Raw genomic sequence first — 19174 nt, forward strand, 5'->3', positions numbered from 1 at the left:
TACAATCGATCAACAAATATATGAAAAAATGTTCAACATCTCTAGCAATTAGAGAAATGGAAATCAAAACTACTCTAAGATTTCATCTCACTCCAGTCAGAATGGTAATTGTCAAGAATACAGCAACAATAAATGTTGGTTGGAGAGGATGTGGAGAGAAAGTATACTCATATATTGCTGGTGAGATTGCAAATTATTACAACCATTATGGAAAGTGGTATGGAGATTCCTCAGAAAATTTGGAATGGAATCACAATTTGACCCAACTATCCCACTCCTTGGTTTATACACAAAGAGTTGAAATCAGCATACTACAGTGATGTGGCCACATCAATGTTTATAGCAACTCAACTCACAATAGCTAAACTATGGAACCAACCTAGGTGCCCTTCAACAGATGACTGGATAAAGAAAATGTGGGATATATATACACAATGGAATATTACTCATATTTAAAGAAGAATGAAATTCTGGCATTTGCTGGTAATGGATGGGGCTGGAGAATATCATGCTAAGTGAAGTAAGTCAATCCGCAAAAACTAAAGGTAGAATGATTTCTCTGATATACAGATGCTAATTTACAATAAGAGTTGTTGGAGGGTGGCTAGGGAAGAATAGAGTTACTTTAGATTAGGTAGAGGGGAATGAAGGGAAGGGAGGGATGTGGGAGTAGGAAAGATAGTAGAATGAAACACACATTATTACCCCATGTACATATATGACTACACAACCGGTGGGATTCTACACCATGTGCAAACAGAAAAATGAGAAATTATACTTCATTTATGTATGATGTGTCATAATGCATTCAACTGTCATGTATAACTAATTAAAACAAATTTAACAAAAAAGAACAAGAGACTCAAGATTTTCTACTCTTCCCTCAATCTTTACTTGTTACTGTTGGGGAACAGGAGTAAACCTGCTCACAGTTGCAGATACACAAACTTCAGAATTCCTTTGGAGCCAAGGGGTAGTTCCAATAGACAAGGCATTGCTTTCCTTAGTCTGTCAATAAACAGTCAAGCAGTAGCTGATTAAGGAGAACCTGCTTAGCAATAGGGTGAAACTGGGAAAAGACTCGTCGCTAGCTCCACTGGGCATAAATTCACCACCATCCCAATGAGCCATCACAGGAGGTATTAAGCATTTAGAATACAGAATTTCATCACTAAACACAGTCAGGGTGTGGTCAAGCATCAGACCCAGCTAGTAACAGGATCTTATTCCATTCAGGTGAAGTTTCCATGAAGAATAGACAAGGGCAGAAAGAAAGAGAAAAGGGTGCCAAGGAGAAACAGCACAAACCCAGTCAAGTGGCCACTGTGCTTGGGTCACGGTGAGCCTCGGGAACTCTCCTAAGCAGAGGCTGGTTCATGGGAGTCTGTGGATAAATCCACAGGGTAGAGCAAATGCTAGGTTACTCTTCAGACTTCACCCATCTGGTTGCAATACCAAGGATATCATCAGCAACACAGCATGTCATGCTGTGGTCACTATCTCCTTTCATACAGATCCATTTGTTCATTCTGTCTAAAAAGTACCACAATGCTGTGCATGACAGAGACTTTAAGTTGCTACTTCTCCATGTCCAGAGGTTTAAAGGATTAAGAAAGAATTTAATTTTAATTTGCTTTGGATAAGGCTCATTACAAGGATATGTGTCCTCAGAGCCTCAGTCCTTTGGTGTGTGGGATGCCCTTTCTGATATACATTACTCTCAGGCTTATCTTGCATGTCCTACTGTTTCCCCCACTCATCTACTTGAGGTCAGATTTATCTGAAAGGGATTTTGGCTCATGTCTCTATAATTATGCCTTATTAAATTTCTTTGTAAGAATAGGAACAATGTGTTAGCCTTATCGGTGAAAACTTGGCCCTCTTTACCATCAGATTTTCAGCTTCCATTAGGATCATAGAAAGTTAAGCGAAAGGAAGAAAAAAAATAAACTCTTTTTCTAAAGGTCAGCCTTCTTAATTAAATGAGAACTCAGGCAGCAGCATTAGAAAATGAAGTGACTCTGGCGTGGGCTCTTCCTGAGGAGACCCTACAGAGACTCAGCTGATGCTGCCGAAGCAGGGCAAGCTGAACTATTCCCAGATGGTAAGAGGCTGCAGCGCCACAGCGGGTTCCTTTTTCGTAAACACATGGCATTGACAGTGAGCGCCCATGGCTCTGTGCAAGCACCAAGGCTTGCAAGCACTCAGTGGTCCAGCCGCCTTGTTTTCATCTTCTCCTGACTACTTCACCATACCTGCCACTTCCTGGCATTTTCTGCCTGCCTAACCACTATCCTTCAGCTAAGGTCGAAGCAGAGGGGGAAAAAAAATCAGTAAAGAGGCTCTGAGAGAGGTATTTTGCAAATTTAAGAGTTCTTCTAAACATCCAAAGGAAGTGTCATCGCATCCTTTTATAGAAAAGCAAACTAAAATTCAGAAAGGTTAATCATGTAATTCAAGCTCATATATCTAAGGGAGTACCAGGCTAGGTTGGACCATCTGTTGCCAATAGCCATTCTCCTACCATAAGAGCTAATGTTTGGATTGCTCCATTCCCACTGCCAGATTTCCTCAGAAATCTCTGGGTGGTATCAGGGACCACACTGGACATTCCCAGCATCACAACAGAGCCAACTCTGTCTAGATTTTCAGCCTACCTCTGTTCTGCCCCGCCCTTGATTTGGTTGTTGTTTTCTAATAGGTCTCTGGCCCATTCTGGTTGGTCAGGAGTTCTGTGACATCCTCTCTTCAGTAAATGAAGCCAGACATTTCCCAAAGCAGTGAGAAAACTCCAAGTTTTGAGCTTGACAGTTCATTCCAACACCTTCCTTCCCTGACTGTTTCTCTCCTCCTACCTTACCCCAGCAACACAGCTCTGGGTAATGCTGCCATGACACCATGCTCCATTTCAAAAATTAAGGAATTCTGGATCTGTGATTCTTTGATTGATTATACCTAGAAGCAATCAAATAAATATATTGATTAGAGTTATTCTCAATAAGTACAACGACAGTGTGATAAAAATTACCTCATAATCCCAAGAGTCAAGAAAAATTTCCAGGTTCTTTTTTTTTTAACTATAAACAAAGGATCCCAATTAATAAGACTTATTAAAACTTGAATCTGAGGATTTTTCAGAAGATGAATTTGTGATTACTCACAAATGGCAACACTGACTAACTCCACAGTGCACTGTCCACATCAAGCTCCAGGGGGCGCAATTGAGATTATGTCGTGCTGTGGTGTTTTCCAAAATAAAAGGTAATGAAGAGAGAACGTTTAAAGCACTGGTTTGTATCTCTGACTGCAATTAGAATTGCCAGGGAAACTTTTAGGACCAATGCCTTTGTTTCACTACTGGCAATCAAGTCAAAATCTCGGGGTAGATCTAGGCATCAGTAATATTTTAAAACCACTGTTTTAGAGCCTGGGATGTGGAAATGTGAATCTTAAATTTGAACACCAGTTATTAATTCTCAAAGCTTCATGCTCTTCATTTGTAATAAAATGAGAGTACAAATTGTTCCTGATTTATAGGGTTGCGAATATAACCCTAACCTGTAGTGCTGTGCTTCTAGTGAATACTTTTACATGATTAGTAATTATTGTGGTTGTTATGAAGAAGAAACACATCACTACTGCTCTAATACCTTCATTTCCAACAATTCAAAAAGAATAATATACTACTAATTAAGCACATTCTTCTCTCAGAGATTCAAAGGGCAAGTAAAATAAGATTAATAAAGTTTGAGTCAGAAGATAATTCAGTCAAACACTTAGACATCTTAAACTCAGAAAGTGGAAGCTACTGAAGAGAACAACTGGCTGAGGTCAGGCAATGGAAGCTCTGCCAACAGAATTGCACCTTTGATCAATTATCCTTCTATTCTAACCACACTCAGTTCTCTCTCTTATATTCACATTACTTCAACTCTCTTGCAAACACCAAGCATGAATTTGTAGTAACCTGTTAGTCACCTCCCATGAATTCCTTTACTTTTAAATTTAACCAACTCCTCAGCAAAGACTTCCACAACTTAAGCACAACCAAAGTCCCATCAATTACAGCTCACAAATTCTCTTAAGCATGAATCGATTTCTCCATCTTTCCTAAAGGGCAGGGCCATCTCTTTCTTGGACTCTGCCTACTATGATCTCCTAATTAATGCCATCTGCTGCAAGAAATAACTTTCTGAAAAACAAACATTCACAAACCACTCTGTGATTTAAATTTACCTTTACTGCATTACTGTTGACAGTCAAGTTAAAAGTCCTTAGAGTACAAAATCCTTCAAACTCTGGCTTTTTCCAAACCTTTCAGAATATTCCCTCGACCCACCCTTCTAAGATGTCTTGATCTAGCTCCTCTGACTGCCATACCAGTCTCTGAATGCGCCAGTGTGTTTTTGCATATGCCCTTCCCCTCACTTGTTGATCTGTTCCTATATCCTTTACCCAGATAATTATCCTTTTCCATAATTACCTTTAATTATGTGTCAAGACTGAGAGCATCATCTCTGTGGTGACTCTTCCAAGCAGCAATGTCCTTTCCTCTTCTGGGCTCTCTGTGGAGCACTTCCTGTCTTTAACCTAATTGATCTTGAATACCCATTTCACCCAACAGTCAGAGGGCTCCTCAGGAAATAAACCTGTGACTAGGTGACCCTAACTTTTCCTAACTGAGGGTAAAGTGATGAATTCAGTTAAAATTACTTCATTGGAAATGAGACTTGGTAGACTAGGCCAAGGAACTTACAAAATTCAGAAGTCAGACGTAAGATTAATAAATGCCTTGTGATATGCCTCAATATTTCACTGAATGTGAACAATCTCTGCTAAAGGGGAAACACCTCCCCACCACATGCACACCCATAGCCCACTGGAGATCTATAAGTGGGCAGGAGTGTCCAAAATGGTCCCCAGAGTCACTAAGGAGTTAAAGGAAAACTGTGTCCTCTTCAGACACCATTATTGTTACAAATGGAAACATTAAAGTAAGTGCAGTTTAACTGCATTTGTGTCCCTCTCTAGTGCATAATGTTTGTATATGAGTTTTGGATTTGAAGATATTAGATTTCAGGGAAAAGCTTAACAGCCTGTTGTAAAATTTCTTCTTCAATCTTTGGGGGTAATGGATAGACTGAACAAAACTTTTTAGATGGTGAGACATCTCTTTCAAAACTTTTCCTTCCCTAGAATTCCAGATCAATCATGGTTTTAGGAAATTAATGAATAACAAATGGTCCTTACTGAGAATATTTAATATCAACCATTTGTAGCAAAAACTAACAACTCACTAATGATTATTTCAAAATAATGACTAAAATTTAACCAATTAATCTACACAATTAATTTCTTGAACATTGTCTTTAACACAAAAGCTAAGGTATCCTGAGATAATCTAGAATAGTGGAGAACCATACATATGAAAGTCACTCCAAAATGGTCGTTGATCCCAAAATAAAATTAGGACTGGTAGAACAAACTAGTTTTAGGGTGGGTGCACAATAATATTGGTTTTAGATCAGTTAAAACTTTATATATCTTCAAGCAGCTATATTTTCTGTGAGAAAAAAAGTGAAAGAAAAAATAAAGGAAGACAAGGAACTGTGAAGTGCAGAGAAATACATAACATGGGTAATGAGAACAGGGAGAAAGAAAAGGATCAAGGCAAGCAATAAAGAAACCTCCAAATGACATGTCAACTTATAATCAAGAGATAAGAAGCCTTCCTCCAGCTGCATGACTTGGGCCCTGGACCGTTGCTTAGATTGTCTTTGGTGCCATTTACTCGTCATCACGAGGGAGCCTGCAGGTTGACATGACCACCTCAGATCCTCTATCAGAAAACTGAGGGATTTTGAATGGAGCCATCAGGAAGAGGAAAGGAGGGCCAAACCTGGAATAGATACACATTAACAGTGGTCATCAAAAGAAGAGAGAGTGTTTAAGTTATGCAAACCGTCAATGTTACAAATCATTCTTTCTCAACTGTGGCCACATGTAAGAATCACCTTGGAAAATTTTTTAAAACTCTTAGCCCACCTCTGTGGAATTGGATTCAAATCTAATTGAGCTGATGTAGGGCTTGATATTTTATAATCTTTCAAATGAATTAATTCCTAAGTGATTGTAATGTGATCTAGGGCTTAGAACCACCCTCACAAAAGGAAAATTTCAAAAATATGTTGCCAGCTTTCTATTGTTAAAATAAATAATTTTGACTGTTTTTTCCCTTTGAAGTCCAGGGGCATTTTCTGAATGTTTTGATTGCATTTTTCTGATGACATAAAAAACAGCTTATATAATTGTTTGAACACATGTTCGAGACATTGTGTTACAACTTTTGTATCTTATTCCATTTCATTTTCACAATAACTTCCAAGGAACACAAGTCATTTGAATTCAAAATCCATACCTCTTCTATGCACTGCTCAGAAGACGTTTTGGAATCTTGTCCCCACTGTTGGTAGGAAGTTTCTGTACTGATTGAAATCAACTGGTCTTGAAGCATAGCAACCTCGTTCCCTTGTTCTGGATTCTTGGAAGAAAACTTACCTATTCCAGAGACTGTTACTCTTCTTCTCATGTCTGCTACTGGAGAGCTCCTGACAGCATTATTTAATCTGTGTTTGAAAAGCAAGAGTGTGAGTATGCATATCTTCCCTACATCCTTCGACTTAAGCTGCATTCATTCTTAGTTGTCATTATAGCAAAGCTTTAACATTTCTCCTGTTTTCAAAGTCAAAGCAACTTATGAAGCCCTCAAGATGGGAATTCCCAAAGACAAGTTCAGGCGCTACTGATAATAGTCCCAGAATAGAGATGTTGGAATGAGCTAATGGAAAGAATCCTGGAGCCACATTCAGAAGATAGAGACTAAGACTGACTTGGAATGTTTCCAAATTTGCTTGACCTTGATCAGGTCATTTAACCCTTATAACCCTCATGTATCTACCAAGGAGATGCGCTAGCCGTACCACAAAGGGGGCAGTGAGTCCATAAGAGGCCCTCTTTAGAAGACGTCTTGTACTTTTGCAAGACAAATACTTTTGTCCCTGTTCCTTCTGTCACTTATCTCCACTATTCTCCATGAAGTAACTGGACTTCCCATGCACCCCCCCCCCCCAGATACAGCTCTGTGGAAGCAGAAGACCCCATGTAGACAAGCAAGGCCCTGAGCAGGGAGAGGTGGAGGCCAGAGCCTGTAGCCTGGCACAAAGGAACCAGAGAAGACTGTAATATAACAGGGTAAAAGAATCAGAGATTCAGAGAAAATTAATGCACATGCTCACTGTACTTTCTGGAAAATCATTTGCAAAATATTAAAATCATTTGTTTCTTGTAAGGATACATGCTGGAGTGATACTTTTAATTTTTCTTTATAGAGTAATCAATGGATTCTAAGATGTAGGGACAAAGCTGTATAAAAGGCTACAATACAAAGCACATTTGAAGAAGTTAAATTATATTGGGAGATAAAACAACATTTGATCCTCAGATGCTAAAACATATGACCAATTATGACCAACAATTCAGGACCAGAAACAGAAGTCAGGAAGGCAGCATTAGGAAGTCCAAAATGCTTATTGCCATGTATCTGACTATCTATTAAGGAAAGAGCAAGAGACAAAACAAAATGAATATGTTTCAACATGTAATCATGAAACAGCATGAGCCCAGGGCCTCTGATATGTAGCTTTATTCTGCTTATTCAACTAATCATAAATTAGTTGATTATTGACTTTTATGACCCAAAGTTTTTTATCATAAGAAACTGTAAAAATAAGATTTTCCAATGGGAAGGAGCAGATTTTATATATATGATTGAAGTTACAGTGAGTACAGAAATATTCATGCACTTGGAGAAATGAAGCAGCAGCCTGTTTAATCAATTAATATGATAATATGTGTGTCACGGAATTATTTTTGAATCCATGTTTATTTGGAGAGTATGATGCCTTTAACAAGAACACTTCTATTTGGCAATATGTATAAAAATAAAAATGCAAAATGGAAGCTTACGTAATTTCTAATGCTAAAATAGCACTGAACTATATCATTAGTGGTATTTACAACCTTAATTAAGAAGCCGTTTAATGATAATGTTAACAAATCTGGCATATTTTTTGGTCAGATTGACACCACTTAAGACAGAAGCATAATGATGTGTCTTCAGTAAAATCAGAGCAGAATCTGTGAAGGAACATCTGATGTCTATGGTAAAATTAAGGTCAAGGACTTGGCAAAATATGTTACAGACTATAACAGATGTTCCTAGATTAAATCATATTTCTATTAAAAACTATAGAGATGCTTAGTTGATAGAACCTAGAATCATAGAATTGCAGAGCCAGGAGGGATATTTAGGGACTAGTCATTTCCATCATATTCAGGATGAGGGAACTGACATGCAAATAAAGCTAATCCCAAGTTCCCAGAGTTGGTAGCAGTGTCTGGGTCAGAACTCAATTTATTTCAACTGTCACAGAATGCCTGCCATTTGTAACAAAGGAAGGAACATTTTAATATTTTACATAAAAATATGTAGTTTAAATTATCTTCTATTATAACATTTGGTATAGATATACTAATAAAATGGACCACTGCATTATTTAGTTCCTGTTCCTGGACAGTAATCAACATTATATTTTATATTAAAGTTCAAAGTCCAGGGAATGCTTCCATTCATCAGGCATTAAACAGATGTCAAACTGGTATTATCTGCAACACACTTCTTTTGAAAAAAAAAAAAAAATCACTGATGTTGACCGACATTTGCAAATAAATGGACGGAATTGGAGAATATCATGCTAAGTGAAATAAGCCAAGTCCAAAAAAACCAAAAGCCAAATGTTTTCCCTGATAAGTGGAGAATGATATATAATGGGGGTGGGGGTGGGGAGGGAGAGAAGAATGGGGGAACTTTAGATTATGTAGAAGAAAATGAGAGGGAGGGGATATGAAAAATGGTGGAATGAGACAGACATCATTACCCTATGTACATGCATGATTACACGAATGGTATGAAACTACATGGTGTACAACCACAGAAACAAAATGATGTACCCCATTTGTATATGATGAATCAAAATGCAGTCTGTAAAAATTAAAAGATAAATTTTAAAAAAAGTGAAATATAAAAAATTTCTGGGGATGTTGCTCAGTGGTTAAGCACCCCTGCATTCAATGCCTAGTACCAAAAAAAAAAAAAAAGAGTGGTATTTGATGTTAAAAATAATAATAATCAGTAGATCAGTAGCACCATTAAAGATCAGTTAATATTAGCACCATGCTGGTATGCAACAGTACCTTTTCAAATTTAGTTAAGGAGCAAACACTTCATGATTTAATCTTTCATAAGATTTAATATAATCCAGAGTTTGGGTGCAATACTAAACTTCTATGAATTACCAAAGATGTAGCCACAAATGAGTAAATAGGATACTAGCAAAATAGAAAAACACTACAGTGAATCTCACATGTTTTCTTTCAAGGGTAAATAAAGTCAACAAGGGAGCAATAACACAGAAAAAAAGTATGTATATATATATTTATCCCAGAATGCTATCTAATCTGTCACTCAAGATTTTTAAGACCTTGTAATAGACAGATTGGGAATTAGAACATCCAAGTTCAGTTTCAGTCTTCCATGTATCATGTTGGAAGGGATTCTGGCTTTAACTTTTCAATGATCAGCTATGATAGACTTCGCAGGGTCCAAACACCAATAAGTGAGGGGAATACAATCAATTAATTCCAATAATGAACTTGTAGGATGTGTTATCCTTCCTCATCTTTCCCAGAGGCTCAGATGGGTTACTGTAGTCACAATCTGAAAGTTAATATGGACTCTTGTGGTATGTTCATCTCCTACACCTAACCCTTCCACTAGATCAAGATGATGACTCACCACATTACCTTTATTCCTGTGTCTCTCTAACTTGCATGGGTATCAAATTCCTCAAAGGATATGGTAAAAGTACAGAGGCCCAGATCATCCTACTTTAAAAAGGCACATCCCCTATGGGATTCATGACCTGTTTAGTGATTATGATATGCAGGAAATTTGCGAAACATCCTCTAGCATTTGCTCTTCATACTATTCACCATGAACTGTGCAATATTCCTTATGCACGTAAGGCCCTTTCAAAATTCATCCTTCACATTCCTCTCCAGCCTTATTTCTCATCACTGCAAATTATTTGTGCATTCCCCTAATGTGCAAATGTTTCTCATCGTCTTGGTATCTTTTAAATTCACATATTAATTCAAAATTTATTTATTGCGTTCTTACCATCTGTACAGCACGGGATCTAACACTGGGGATGAAGTGTGAGGAGTTGGGAATCCTATCAGTTCTCAAAAAGTGAAATGTAGAAACAACAAACACATTGAATTAGAATTGAGATGAATTCTGTAAGGAGTAATTGTAGGTTGCCAGGAGAGCATATTCTTATGTACTCCACAGATGAGGTTATAAACCAGGTGAGGTCTGGTGAGTAGCTTTCTCAAGGAGGCAATTTTTAAGTTAATGCTTAAAGTGTGGATAGAAATTTCCTAGATAAATGGCAGAAGGTTCAGAGGAACTCTAAAGCCATGTAACAGAATGTGCAAAGGTATCATGGTGGGAGGAAAATAACATTTTCAAGGAACTAAAAGTAGGATATACAGGTTAACCCAAAAGGAGAGAAGGGATGGGTAGCTAAATTTGGTGAAGCTGGGCTGTCAGTGGAAGGACTCAATAGTTGTGGTTTTTCTTTATCGGAAGAAAATGTTGGAGTGAGTGAATACTTTTAAGCAGAGAATTATCCGAGATTTGCATTTTAAAAGATTTTTTCAGACCCTAAGGTAGAGAATGGATTAGATGATGAAAACCAGGGAGGATATAATACCTTACAGGAGGCCTTTGCAAACAGCCTGGGAGAAAAACAGATGGCAATTGGACTAGGCAGTGCTCAATAGAGGACTGCAAGAAAAATGGTGAGGGAAGACAAATGCCACTGCCCGACTGATTTTATAGGTCAATAAATATTTGACTGAATTCACCATGAATCGACCAACAGTGTGATCCCGGACAAGTACTTTAAACCTCTATGGATCTCAATTTCATCACTTAGTAAGTAATCTCATCCTCTTGCCCATTTTGAGCCCTTGGCACCAAATCATAGCAAGTAAATATCTTTTTCTTGGCATGTAGTGTACCAGTCAGACAGATCTCAGCAAGAAATGTTAAAAAGAAAAGGATTTAAGAAATGAACTTTGCAATGGAAGGAACAGGGTTCAGTAACTAACAAAAATCTGTGAGGCAACCCAGGAAATCTGATAACAGCAAGACTTTATCTTCCCTACACACTAAAAGGTAAGGGCAAAGAAGAGTGATATTGGAGCCAGTGAGAGATGGAGCTGTGACTGTGGGTCTATCCAACAGAGGTCATGGCCAGGGAAGGGCAGTCACTGCTAGGACCAGGGCCAGGCAAGGGATGAGCTGGCCATGGAAGTATCTACCACCTATCTACCTCTTCTCCCAGTCTTAGTATCTTTCCATTGCCTCTCATTGGCAGAGTTCATTTGTAATGTAGAGGGCAAAAAAATGTAGGTGATTCTGTTCTTGAGGTCAACCTCCAGGCCAGTGAGCAGGATATAGACAGAGAAAAGAGTTATGGAGGCAAATGAAGAATATTCAGAAAGAAAAGGTCTACACAACTCTTCAAGACCATGGGGGACTGAATTTAACAGACCAGGGAAGTAAGTCCAATAAATGATAGTGTTGGCCAGATATGAGCAAAAATAAGAACACAGAATACTTAGTGGATTTCAAACTGTGGAAATAATGACAAGAAAGGAGGAAGTAAATGGGCAAAAAGGAGGACAAATTAGGCAAATGCTCAGGTAAGGTCTGAATCTTTTGCTGTCTTTTGTTTATATCCACATATCTATTTAAAGGGCAATAATAGTATAATAATAATAACATTTGAACCATCCAATCAAATAATTAAGTAATCTCAATGTTCACATCACTTTATGCAATGTTATTATAACTGTATAAGATACCTTTTCACCATTAGAACTCAGACTTATGTCTCACATACTCTATTTAATTTTATTTAAAATATTAAAACTTTATGGTCTAGAAATATGAAACAAATGAAATTCAGTCTACCCAATATCAGTTGAAAGAGTCTTCAGATTAACACACATAATTACTATTGATCTATCTACAGAGAGTCTACTGTGCATTGGTAGAGATTAGAGACATTACAGATCTCATCTTCTCATACTATAAAGACTATACATGGAAAAACCAAAACTTTCTGGAAGAGGGTCTAAGACTTAAAGAGGAAGGTAACATTCCTCCATGCATAGCTAGCAGGTGGAAAAGGCTATAGGATTCACACTCAGGTCTCTGATTCTACACCTTCCAGTCTTTCTTCTACATGCTGTAACCTAATGAAGCAATAGGGCTGCCCATAGATGAGGCTGAAGAGACTTGGTGAGTTCCATGTTTAGATATAGGAGTGCTAGTGGGAGTTCACTCTCTTTTCCAATTAACTGGGGGAAACATATCAGAAGACAGAAATCCCAAACTAATTGCTTTCGGGAAATGAGAGCTTGGTTAAGTAAGAGTACATGATATCCAACAGGTGTTTATTACAGAGGGAAATGAACCTCACCTTGAGTCCTGGGGAGAGTTTATGATCAGCAGAATTGACCTGAAGTGTGTGGTTTCAGCAGAATAGAAAGACTGGAGGTGAGATGGCAAAAGAAACTATTCAGCCATGAGGAAGTATTCACAGGAAGGTGTGCTTCATAAGTCTGCTTTCCTGTCAAGCCTCAGGTATTTCCTTACATCCATCATCCACCTACTTACTTTACTGACTGGTTCAATTTCAAAAGCACATTTAATCTCTTTCTACATCCATGCCCACTTTTATGTGCTGGAGGATATAAAGACAAAATGACACAGTCTTTTCCCTCAGGGAGTTTCAGGTCTAGTGGGAGACATAGACCCAGCAAATGCAATCTGGTGTGACAGGTGCAAGACAGTTACCAAAGGTGCTTTGGAGTCATATGACTTTATCATTAAGAGATCAGAAGGACTTCTTTTCAAGAACTTGGATTGAAAGATGAGAATTAACTGGGTAGAGGAAAAAAATAAGAAGGTGTTAAGCAGAGAGAGTCACACCTATGGAGGCCTTGAGGACAGAAGCAAAGGGCTTGGTATGAGCAGAGTGGAAGGTGTTGTAGGACAAGGACAGAGTATGACCTGAAAGAAGCAAGCAGAAGCAAATCTTCAAGGAGTTTGCACAACCAACCAAGGCATTGGGAGCATAACTACCACCAAGCCCTGGGAAGCTGCTGAAAGTTTTCAATCAGCAGAAAGAGAAAATCAGATCTAAGCTTAGTAAGGACCATATTAGATGAATTGTAGAGAAGAAATAGAAGTGACTTCAGGCAGCAGGCCCAGGGACCAGTTGGATCACTCAGTTCCAAACCTGAGTGATTGTATAAGTCGTTGCATCAAGTTCTGACACGGGAACACAGGAGAAGGAGCAGACCAAATTAGGGGAAATAAGAAGTCTTCAACCTAATTTTCCTTCAGTTCTCATCATCCTTCTTTAAAGCATCCCAAGGAGGAGAAGGGGATATATATATATATATATATATATATATATATATATATATATATATATATATAAAGTGCCTGTGTTTGCTTTCTGGCCCTGAAATTCACCTAGCCTCCCAGAGAATTGTGTTTATTACATATGCATAGATATGAGAGAAATGAACTGCTCTTTAACCCTTCCAGACAATATTCAGGAAGGTACTTCTTCCCATTCACTCCGTATGGAGAAGAAAAGACCAAAGTCTTAGTCAGAAATAAATAAACTTACCAAGAACATGCTTTTCACATTGGCTCATGAATCGTTTGCCAAGGAGTGTCCTGGTGCTGAAACACATCAGCAGACGGCACAACAGAGGGAAAAGCAGCTCATCTGGCCCTTTGGGATGGATCTCTTAACTACCTCACTGAAGATAAGGGGCATTATTGATCTGATTAGAGCAGTACAATTAGCAGAGCAAACAGATTCCTAGACTAGAGGAAAGGCTAAATGGCTTTTGTCTTTGATCTAGAGAAATTCCCTAGGCAACCAGCGCTTCCCTTTCTCAACTCCTATGTAAACCAGGTGGCAAGTGAAACGGTATCAAGATGAGTTCCCACAGCAGGTAAGTCTGATGTGGTCTAGGGTCTAGTGTGGAAAGTAGAGACTGCAGGGATTTTGTTTGTTTGTTTGTTTTGTTGTTGTTGTTGCTTTTTTTAAAAAATAAAAACATATTTCATTTTCTCAAAAAAAAAGGGCGGGGATGAACACAGATCATGCAAAATATGTGGGGTCATTCAAAAAGTATGGTATCCAAATAAATGAATGATAACAACTTAAGGAAAACATGACAGTTCCATCACAAACAATGCTTGATGACAAAAATTATTAATTTTTAAATTATTAAAAATTGAATATTTTAAGGCATTGCTCAAAAGGAGAAACAGTACAATCTAATCACAGCACTTGCTTTTATTCTTCTGTAGCAAGCAGTGCTATTTGGTTGCAAGCATGAAAAGTCAACTCTAATTGAAGCAGAAAATAAAAATTGTGGTAGGTCACAGGGTGGCTTATGGGAATAAAGGGAAAGATGGGAGGAAGCTGGGTAGAGATGTGAAATATTTAGCTCTGGGGGTCTGGGTGGTAGGAAAAAACAGAAGTCTCTCCTCTGGGAACACTGAGAAAAATGAGCTCCTTATGAAGTCTTGTGACAGCTTTTATAAATTAATGCTCAGGGAGCAACAGGCAGGCATGAAAAAAGAGTGATGTTTAAGAAAAACATGTACTTCAGAACTCCTGAAGCAGAGTCAATCAACAGGCATGCACTTTAGTTTGTGTTGATCAAGATGAATTATACTCATTTAAAATTGGAAAGAACCCAATGAATATTCTATATAAAGAACATGCCTTAAAGCAAGGCAGCACTAGGAGTAATAATAATTTTTTACAACCCAGGTTTGCTACCTTTGACATCCATCAATGCAAAAAAATATATATATATAGGTAAAACTGTGCAATGATAAACTTACTAAGAGTCACAAACCATAAGTGGTCATAGGGAAAAAGGAGGAGGAAGAGCCATAGTTCTAAATGGAAAAATAAAACTTGGTTTGGGTAGAATTTATGATGAATTCAAATTAGTTCCTCTGGATGTATGTTAAATTTTATTAAAATAAATAAACTTTACAGGACCATGTTCATACTCTACTCTACATACCTGCTGTTTAGTTCAACAGAATTTTCTGACAATTCAGATGGTACATTAGGGTTAATTGTCACAGAATTAAATCCCAAAGTCTTGATGGTATTAGGACAGAGTTTGTAATTGTTATTAGATGAGAAGTACGCCATTTTCCTAATACTACAGTACTGTAGAGGGAGTACTTTAATTGCACGGCCTGGTATTCAATCATATGCTTATTATCTATGTATCTTTGGGATTTAATGTGATCCTTTTTCATTCTTAATTTCCTCATACAAAAGCTGACTAGTCACTGGTTACTAGTCCTCCACATCTCCCAGGGTTGTGAAATGTGTCAGGCAAAGTTAGCGGTGGTAAATGACCTTACAAACTATATGACATTTCACAAATTAAGGATTAAATACATTTACATTGACACATTGTGTAATAGTAAATTTCGGGGGAAAATACTACTTTGGATTTCTTGACTAGGCCATAAAAGCAGTATTAATAGAATTCAGGTTCATCATGACCATTTGGAGCAATGTTTCACAACCCAAAACAACATTTTTTTTTTAAAGATTTAACTGCAATGTGCTAAATTTATGTTGTAACCCTTAAAAGGACATAATTTATGTCTGTAATGCATGAATCTCCATAAATGATTTTTTAAGACCATTCAAAGCAGCACTAAAAAAAGCTGCAGTTGCAATGACACCCTTGACATGACAGGGCATGAGCATAATTAATACTGCATATAAATATAATCTCAAAGTATTGTATTATAGGCTTACTGCTTAATTGTTCTGAAAATGATAGGGTATGTTTCCTTTAGGCCAAATCACTGAGAATTTTTTAATTGCCCTTTAATAGAAATCATACTGTATTTTTAGTCTAGAGAAAACAGTCTATGGGAACCACCTTCTCCCACCCATGTCTTGGCAGTAGGAACTAGTGTCTCAGATCAGGACTATTTACTGATCCCCATGGCAACAATGTGCTTTATCTTGCATAAATCCTAATATCATAAGGACTTCATTGTTCTTTAGTATGGTGTCTCAACCCTAAAATAATGTTCTGGATGTGAAATATAAATCCTTTAAATAGAAGATTAAAAAAATTAAAAGCTTGCTTTAACGCTAGACTCTTAAGAAGCCGCTTCACTCGATTTTCACTTGGGAATAAACCCTGAAATTTCTGAGTAAAGGTAACCAGAACTTTCAAAGAAGTGAATGAGTTTAAATTGCCCCATTTAATGTGTGACATAAACAAACACTAAATGGGGTGTGGCAATATTGGGGCTGGGCTTTGAATGGTGTCCCCGTAACATGTAGCAATACCGCAGGAGACCCTGCCCAAGTACATGGGCTGCCTAGGTTCAGTGATATTACCTTCTGTTCTGCACACTTGTAACGAGAAATCAGAGTTTATTCAACAGCAAACTCCACCTATGGTGAGATCGGGTTGTTTTCCAGGCTTCTAAGTTTGTTAAAGCATGCTGGCTAAGATTCTAAATGTCTGCACAAGAAGGTCAAGTTAAACCCATTAACTGCTTAGGAGTCCTTTAAAGAAAAATTCTCCCTTGATAACAAGTGGTACTAGTATTCCTCTATCTCATGGTCAGACCTGGCACTTCTAAGGCCAACAAGATTACAAGAATTTTAATAAAATTAGTGTTCCCCAGAACATCTTCCACGCAACCATGTTATAATTTTTGTTTAAGAGGGTGTAGGTGGTGGTACAGAAGTGCTATTTCTTTTGATGACTTCTCCTCCAATGTTTCAAATGCATTAACACTCAGCAGGTGATATTGAAATTCTTTTTATCCTTCAGAACTCTCCCTTTGTAAGATCTCAAATGATTGTTAAATCAGAGTTGAGTGAGCTGAAACTGGATGTGTCATTCACTGGTTCTTAGTCGAGATTTTACATTTCTGCTCCTGTTAACACCCTCTTCTGGTAATAACAGCACTCTGAGCCAACTCTGTCTGTTCTCTCTTAAAGCCCTGCTGTTCTTTCTCATTTTTCAAGTGCTTCATGAACACATAAAGAAACTTGACATTGTCATTTAGAGACTGTTTCAATACTCTGGATCCACTGATTGTGCTCTGAATAATTTGCCTTTACCCTTTGCATTTTAAAGGCAACCAAATGAAAAAGAGTGTTATACCTCTAAGCACAGACAGAACAGTTCCAGAAGTGGAAGTTGCCATTCTGCAGCTTGCCACCCAAAGATCTAAAATAAATGCATTTAAAAAACAAACAAACTAACATTTTCTACTGAGAATGCTAATGGGGAGGCTTGGGCAAAGAAGGCAAATGAATTTTCATCTCTCTGAAGTCAAGAATTCATTTTATTTATGTTTGTATTCCATGTAGTGCTTGGTCTCATCAGTGCCTTACAGAGTTAGAGAAACCAAAAAGGGAAAAGAAAATGTTTCTGAATCACCATGTGGTCTTTTCATAATATAAATAGGAGGAAAGTTTTTCTAAATGAAGATTACACTGATAAGAAATTCTCTACGAAATACAAGACATAAGTTTGGAGGATGTTGCTTACATGGCTATTTGTCTGTCTTTTCATATGTGCCAGTGATGCATGTCTGTGATATATGAGGTATGACTATAAAACAATGAGTCTTGGCTTTAAAAATATATACTTTAAACAACATATTTGGGTTACAGTGAGGCTTAATAAAATATGTTGAAGTGCTTTGAAAACTGCGAAGTAGTATCCAAATATAAAACATTGCAATTATACTTCATTCAAGAGCAAATATTTATTAAGCAGCTTTATATACAATCTATATCAATAATATCAATAAAATAAGTACATTGGGATGAACAGAGAAGAATGAAATGACTTTTCCATACAATCGCAGAAAAGAAAAATTAACTTATAAAAATTGAGAACTGGTGTGGAACAAGATGAAAAGTGAGTAATATCATCCATAGATTGTCTCCATATAGACCTACCATTTTCAATAGCTATCCATAAGCCAAACAACCTTCATAAGGAAGCTTGAACCATAAAGCCTGTCTTAGTATAATAATAAGATGCTTTGCAGAAGGCATGAAAGAAAGAGTTGCCCTATCACCCCTTACCCAACTCCAAGCAGCATGGAGGGAGACACCATTTACTTGGGGAGGGGAGAGGAATTAAGACCAGGCCTTAAAATGGTGCTGGGAGAATTGGAAATCCATATGCAACAGAATGAAACTAAACCCATATCTCTCACCATGCACGAAACTAAACTCAAAATGGATTAAGAATCTCGGAATCAGACCAGAGACCTTGCATCTTATAGAAGAAAAAGTAGGTCCAGAGCTTCAACATGTTGGCTTAGGACCAGACTTCCTCAACAGGACTCCAATAGCACAAGAAATAAAAGCAAGAATTAATAACTGGGATAGATTCAAACTAAAAAGCTTTCTCTCAGCAAAGGAAACTATCAGCAATGCAAAGAAAGAGCCTACAGAGTGGGAGAAAATCTTTGCCAATCATACTTCAGATAGAGCGCTAATCTCCAGAATCTATAAAGAACTCAAAAAAATCTACACCAAGAATGTAAATAATCCAATCGACAAATGGGCTAACGAAATGAATAGACACTTCACAGAAGAAGATATACAAGCAATCAACAAACATATGGAAAAATGTTCAACATCTCTAGTAATAAGAGAAATGCAAATCAAAACCACCCTAAGATTCCATCTCACCCCAATTAGAATGGCAATTATCAAGAATACAAGCAACAACAGGTGTTGGCGAGGATGTGGGGAGAAAGGTACACTCTTACATTGCTGGTGGGGCTGCAAATTAGTGCAGCCACTCTGGAAAGCAGTGTGGAGATTCCTTAGAAAACTTGGAATGGAAACACCATTTGACC

At 37.6% G+C, this 19174-nt stretch overlaps 1 long non-coding RNA gene across 2 annotated transcripts in view; it reads right to left on the minus strand.

The window, feature by feature from the left end:
- LOC124963286 (uncharacterized) overlaps nucleotides 1–19174 on the minus strand; it is a 48690-nt gene that overhangs the window by 4017 nt on the left and 25499 nt on the right. The window contains exons 2-4 of one of the 2 annotated variants that reach the window (XR_007104698.1): nucleotides 6419–6626; nucleotides 4484–5899; nucleotides 2658–2955 (exon numbers count right to left, since the gene is read on the minus strand). This is a non-coding gene — a long non-coding RNA (uncharacterized LOC124963286). Of the gene's footprint in view, nucleotides 1–2657; nucleotides 2956–4483; nucleotides 5900–6418; nucleotides 6727–19174 lie in introns of those variants that run through there. The other variant, XR_007104697.1, reaches the window with a different exon arrangement.

Source organism: Sciurus carolinensis, chromosome 13 (assembly GCF_902686445.1).
Source record: "Sciurus carolinensis chromosome 13, mSciCar1.2, whole genome shotgun sequence".
Taxonomy (NCBI): domain Eukaryota; kingdom Metazoa; phylum Chordata; class Mammalia; order Rodentia; family Sciuridae; genus Sciurus; species Sciurus carolinensis.